This window comes from Etheostoma spectabile, chromosome 23 (genome assembly GCF_008692095.1).
Source record: "Etheostoma spectabile isolate EspeVRDwgs_2016 chromosome 23, UIUC_Espe_1.0, whole genome shotgun sequence".
Lineage (NCBI taxonomy): Eukaryota > Metazoa > Chordata > Actinopteri > Perciformes > Percidae > Etheostoma > Etheostoma spectabile.
Genome location: NC_045755.1, coordinates 9045835 through 9051871, shown reverse-complemented (window position 1 = coordinate 9051871; position 6037 = coordinate 9045835). Strand labels below are relative to the sequence as shown.

Genomic DNA, 6037 nt, shown 5'->3' with positions numbered 1-6037 from the left:
GGGGGGGGGGGGGGGGGGATTTTGGTGAAACTAAAAGACAATCTAAAAGCTTTAAAGCCATTCAAATCAAAATTGACAAGACCAACCCCACAACACAACACCGAGTTCTTTTCTGAAGTTTAATCTACTCACAAATTTGCGGCTAATGATTCCCTAATTCTTCTAATCATCATTAAGGATACACTCCCTGATTTGGTTTATGAACGCCTGGTAGTTTTTCAAAACCGAGCTTCAAAACACGAACACAGAGCTCGGAGGAGTACCGTCGAGCTGCTAATGGACACAATAAAAGACTCACTGTGTTTCCCTAAGTGGACTTAATGGCTTTAATTTAAGTGCAGACGGAGAAAAACAACTAAAATGTCGCTGTACAGGCAACCCGCGGTAGATTGGGTTATTTGAAATGCTCTCCTGTTTGTGAGTCTTGATTTTAGACGACAGTTATTTATATCTGGCTTGATTACGCCTGATGTTGATGGGCTTTTGTTGCCAGATCTGCTTTTGTTATTTTTCATTTCGTATCAGAGAGAAGAGATGCTTCTCAGTTTTAACGCCTGTTGTGACCTGTTGGGAAAGGGTTCTGTTCAGTGTAATAAAAAAAAAAAAAAGTGTCTGAATTTTATTATTTTTATAATTGAAATAGCATTCCCAAAGCGGCCAGTGCCCAGCAGGGAACCTGTCTCCATCTTAGACAATTTAACACAAACACATACAGATCCTTATGTGTTTGGAGTGTTTTCTGCCGGACCGAACTCCCACCGAGCCGGGACATTTGTCCTGTCTCCGAGGAAGCCATCAGAGAGACATTTGAAAGGAAAAGCTTGTGATATGGACCGGGACCAGAAGATGACAGTGTGTCCAGTGGAAGTGGGCTGCAGGGGCTTTGTAGCTAGGCTACGTAAAGCCCATGCTGCACGTTTAATTTTGCAACAAATTAGTGTTATCCATTGTATTTGATGGTGTTGGATATTGCAAGACTGAAAATAATAAGAAAAGTAGGCACTATTTTACATTGTCCCCCCCCCCACAATGCATTGCATGAGGTCATAATGGGGAGAAAACACTGGTCTGGCCTAATATGGCTTTTGGTCTTTTAATATTAACAGTCTGTGGTCTCGCCTGAGTCCAGGTGACTTTATTATGTTTCTGACAATATTGGAGGGAAAGTGAAACACAGTGTAGGGAGGAGAGACAGCGGGACGCGACGGGAGACGGACACCGCGGAGCTGGCCTGGCCCGGGGCGCGCCAGCCTTCTTTGAGAATTATTTATCGATCTTTTTCCCTTTGTAGAATTTCAGTTCTTTACTCCAAAGATAGCTTACTTAAGTCATCATTATACGGTAACATAAATTCCTGGGTTTTATTAAGAGTTTTATTTCTTTTCGATTTCTCTTCTATCTACCTTGCTGAAACAACCACAAAGCTTTATGCAAATGATTGTGTAATGACATCACAAATATGCAAATGAGCATATAAAGGAAAAATAATATGTTTAAGGCGTTTCCATTAGTTGCAGCACAACACTGTTTTTCGTGTGTTGCCATGTCAGCGTGCTGTCCCTCCTTCATACTGACCTTGTAACCGGGGAATCTGAACTTTGACCCCTGCTCCTTAGTGACCGTGGCCTCGGTGTCCTTCATCAGCTCGGTCCCGATGGAGAAGCTCTGTCCCTGGAGACACACAGGGACCTCATTTACAACCATGAAATACAGCAGATGAAAATAATGAGAATCATAACGATGTCTTTCTGAAACATCTCAGGTGCAATAATATCATCTATAGTCACAAGCCGTGTCTTATACAGGTGTTTTTAATAGAGTAGATAGAGTGATGATTCCTGTTTGCTGTACAGGGACTCTCACACCGCCTCAAAACAGGGCTGTAGTACTGAAGTCCGGTCTTGGAGTCTCGAGTCCGGACTCTAGGCCACCGGTCCTTCCAAATATGGCTTTTGGTCTTGACCGAGTTCAGGTGTCTTTGTTATGTTTTTAATAACATTGGATGGAAAGCGAAACACTGGCCACCTGATAACCAATCACACACGAGATTATCTCCACGCCCTGCACCAGCGTGCCCTGCACCAGCGTGCCCTGCACCAGCGTGCCCTGCTCACCACGGCCCGCACCACGTCCCTGCCCGGTGCCCACAGCGTGCCCTCACCGTGCCCCCAGCGTGCCCTCACCGTGTCGCCACCAGCGGGCTGCACCCTGCCTGCACCAGCGTGCCCTCCTGCACCAGCGGGCCCTCCTGCACCAGCGGCGCGACACCAGCGGCCCTTCCGCACCCGCGGCCATCCCTGCACCGAGGCCCGTCACCAGCTGGCCTGCTAGGTTACGCCATTCCTTTCCTGATTTCACATCACTACACAACAGAAGATGTCCCCAATACTCCATAACCAAACTTTGGTTCAGAAATCACCGGACTTCTTCAGCAGGCCCAAAACCCAAACAAACGAGGCGCCTGCAAAATTTCGCAAAAGCACACACTTGTTACCGGTACATACTATTATGAGATTTATCACCATCCGCAGCTGTTTTCTTTAGATTAGACTATATGATTCAAGGGACATGCTAACTTCGAAAATCCTGGTTCAATAGATTATTTATATTAGATCATTTATCTAATCACAAACTGGCGTCTTTGAGAAATTTGTTGTCTTTCAATGTTTCAAGTTCCCATGTTAGTTTTTTCTTCTCTTTTTTAGTTGCTTTGCTATTTTGTTGCATTTTCACAGTTTTTTTTTGTGCTGTTTTTTTTTTTTTTTTAAATCATGCAGACATGTCCGGACATGTGAAGTTGTGAGATCTCAAAAAAAAATAAAACCAAACAAAAAACAAAAAAAAACCCACCAGTCCCCCCCAAATGTTTGTAAACCAAAGCATCCCCACTTGTTGGTCCAGCTGTTGCCTGCCACCCACGCCGCAGCATACACCCCCCCCCACCCCCCCATTTACCATGATCGGACCTGAGTTGGCAGGGCTGAAGCAGGAGATGTGGAACCGAGCCTAAGAGCAAGCACCTGTGCACAGAGCACATCACCTCTACTCGTCTTTGACTCGGTGCATTGTCTCGCCCTCTCTAACGAAGCGTCTAAGGTGCAGGTGTGGTCTCACAGCCCTCCTCAAGCAGTCAAGCCGGTGGGCTAAGCTCGACAGTCTAGGCAGTGTGGTCTCAACAGCCCTCCTTAAAGGGTGCGTTTGAAGCCCTCGACAAGCTTTAAGGTGCGTGTGGTCTGCACCAGCCTCCTCAACGCAGCGTCTAGGTCAGGTGTGTCTCACAGCCCTCCTCTAACGAAGCGTCTAAGGTGCAGGTGTTGTCTCACAGACCCTCCTCTACGAAAGCTTTTCAGTGCAGGTGTGGTCTGCACACCCCTCCTCATAACGAAGCGTTTAGGTGTCGGGTGGGTCTCACACCTCCTGCTAAGCGAGCTTCTAAGGTTCAGTGTGGTCTCACAGCCCTCCTCTAACGAAGCGTCTAAGGTGCAGGTGTGGTCTCACCACCCTCTTCTAAGGAAGTGTCTAAGGTGCAGGTGTGGTCTCACCATCTGGCCCAGGTTCCGGCCCTGGAAGCTGACGGGGACCTGGAAGCCCACCGGGATCAGCCGCGGCTCCGGAGACTCAAACTGAGGACAGCTGTCACTCTTCATCACATGAAGCAGAAAGATGAGGAGTTCAACAATCACATCAACACATCAATTATCATCCGGCCAATCAAAATAATCCTCCAGGGATTGATAGGCAACACACGTATTGTACAGAATAAAAATATATGTGGTCAGGAAAATGTGAAATTCAGTGATAATGAAAGAAAAAAAAATAGTCACAAATTCAAGTATTTCCAACATTAAATTCAAACCTAAACACCACACATTCCTGATTTAAAATATAAAGCTAAGCAGCGTATCTATGAAGTGAGTTGTGAGGCGCACAGAAGCCGAAATAGAAAATAAATTTGATTTATATTGCTAAGAATATCTGTCCTCTCTCTATTGGAAGTCATTTGAGAGATCTTGAGACAATCACAGGTTTCTAAATCTCAAAGTACCGTCTTACAAAAGCTTTGCTTTGTCCAAAACCCGAAGATCAGTTAATTTACAACGATAAATACATAAATAACAGAGAAAAGAAGTCAATAAAATATTATATTATTTTATTTAATTATTGCAAAAGGCGCTTATTTTTTCTGTTGATCAGTTTGACTTTGGTTCACAGGACTCACAAAACACAAAACACACACTCACAGGCAAACACACACATGCATGCAACTACGCACACACCCACCCACCCACCCACCCACACACACCCACCCACACACCTAGCCACCCACCACCTAGCACCCCACACACACCACCCACCCCCCCACATACCAGCCCCCCCCCACACACACCCACCCACACACCTACCATCCAACACACAACCCACCCACCCACACACCACCCACGCCACCCACACCTATCGTCCCCACCACACCCACCACCACTGCCCCACCCACACACATACCACCCCCACCCCCCCCCACACCAAGCCACCCACAACATACACACCCACCCACCCACACACCCACACACCTCGCCACCCCCACACACACCCACCCACCCACACACAAACCCCACATCCGTAGGCTCACCCACACCACACCTACACACCCACCCGCACAACCAATACACCCCAACCCCACACACACCTATACCCCCACATAACCCACACAAGGTAACACCCACCAACACAAACCAAACCCCCCCGACCCACCTACACAACGCACACCACAACCTACACAAAACCCACCCCGACCCAGCAATACACCCACAAACCCACCCACCCACCTCACAACAAAACCACACATAAACCAAACCCCACACACCACCCAACCAAAACAAAAGCACACCCTGACACACCACCCATAAATCCACCCCCACCCACCAACCCACCCACACAAACCCACCCCCCAACCCACCCACACCCACCCACCACACACCCCCCACCCACACCCCCCCCCATACCCCACCCCCCCCCCACCCTACCGTTTTTGGTTTAACCGATTCTTCCCCAGCTACAGCCAGTACTGTTGTCACTGCAGATGTGGATCTCAGTGTTCCACTCACACCCCCACGTTACTGTTCCCACACGCTATACACCTGAAAACCACAAACCCCACATACTTACACATATGTGTGCGATACGTGTGTGTGTGTGTGTTTGTGTGTGTGTGTGTGTGTGTGTGTGTGTGTGTAAGGGGGGAGGTTGTTGCCCATCTTACGGTGTGTTTGGGTTCTTCCTGACTGTGGCAGCACAGTTGTAGAAGTCATACTGTCCAGACGTCACCTCGATTTTGTCGTTCACCAGGACTTTGACTGGGACCGACACGTAGTCTGAGAAAACACACACACACACACACACACACACACATCACACACACATCACACACATCACACATCAATACAATTGGGCTCATTGAATCCACAAGACTCCTGGCTTTCCAGTCAGACCCAATTTATGCAACACTGAGACTGTTTAGGGACTCTAGTATGCAGAAATAGAGACTCATGGTACCCAAGAACCAGGGCTGTAGTCAAGACCACCTTAGTCAAGTCTAAGACAAGTCCAAGACCAGGACTAGTAGAGTTCAAGTCAAGACCGAGTCGAAAGAGGTCTGAGTCCAGAAAATCATTTAGTGTTTCACTTTCCCTCCAATATTATTATCATCAACATGATAAAGACACCCGGACTCGGTCCAGACCAGAAGCCATGTGGGGCAAGACCAGCGGCCGAGACCGAGACAAGTCCGCGTCCAAATACTAGTGAGTCCGAGACAAGTCCGAGACCATAGAAAAACGGTCTTGAGTCCGGGCTCGAGTCCAAGACCGGACTCAGAACCCATTTCCAGTCAGCTATATTAAGGTGAGAGATCAAGGGACCAGATTGAAAATGGCCACGCCAGGTTTCCCCTCCCCAAAATCTCTAAATTTGAGTCTCAGCTGTCCAGTCCCAATCTATGCAACTCTGAGGACCCAGCAAATGCACCTGCACCCATCTTTGC

At 47.8% G+C, this 6037-nt stretch overlaps 1 protein-coding gene and 1 pseudogene across 15 annotated transcripts in view; both read right to left on the bottom strand.

Annotated features, from left to right (window-relative positions):
- The window catches only part of nrcama (neuronal cell adhesion molecule a), a 1100153-nt gene that overhangs the window by 423926 nt on the left and 670190 nt on the right, over positions 1-6037 (bottom strand). The window lies entirely within an intron of this gene.
- Positions 1-6037, bottom strand: part of LOC116673021 (plexin-B2-like) — a 279884-nt pseudogene that overhangs the window by 44060 nt on the left and 229787 nt on the right.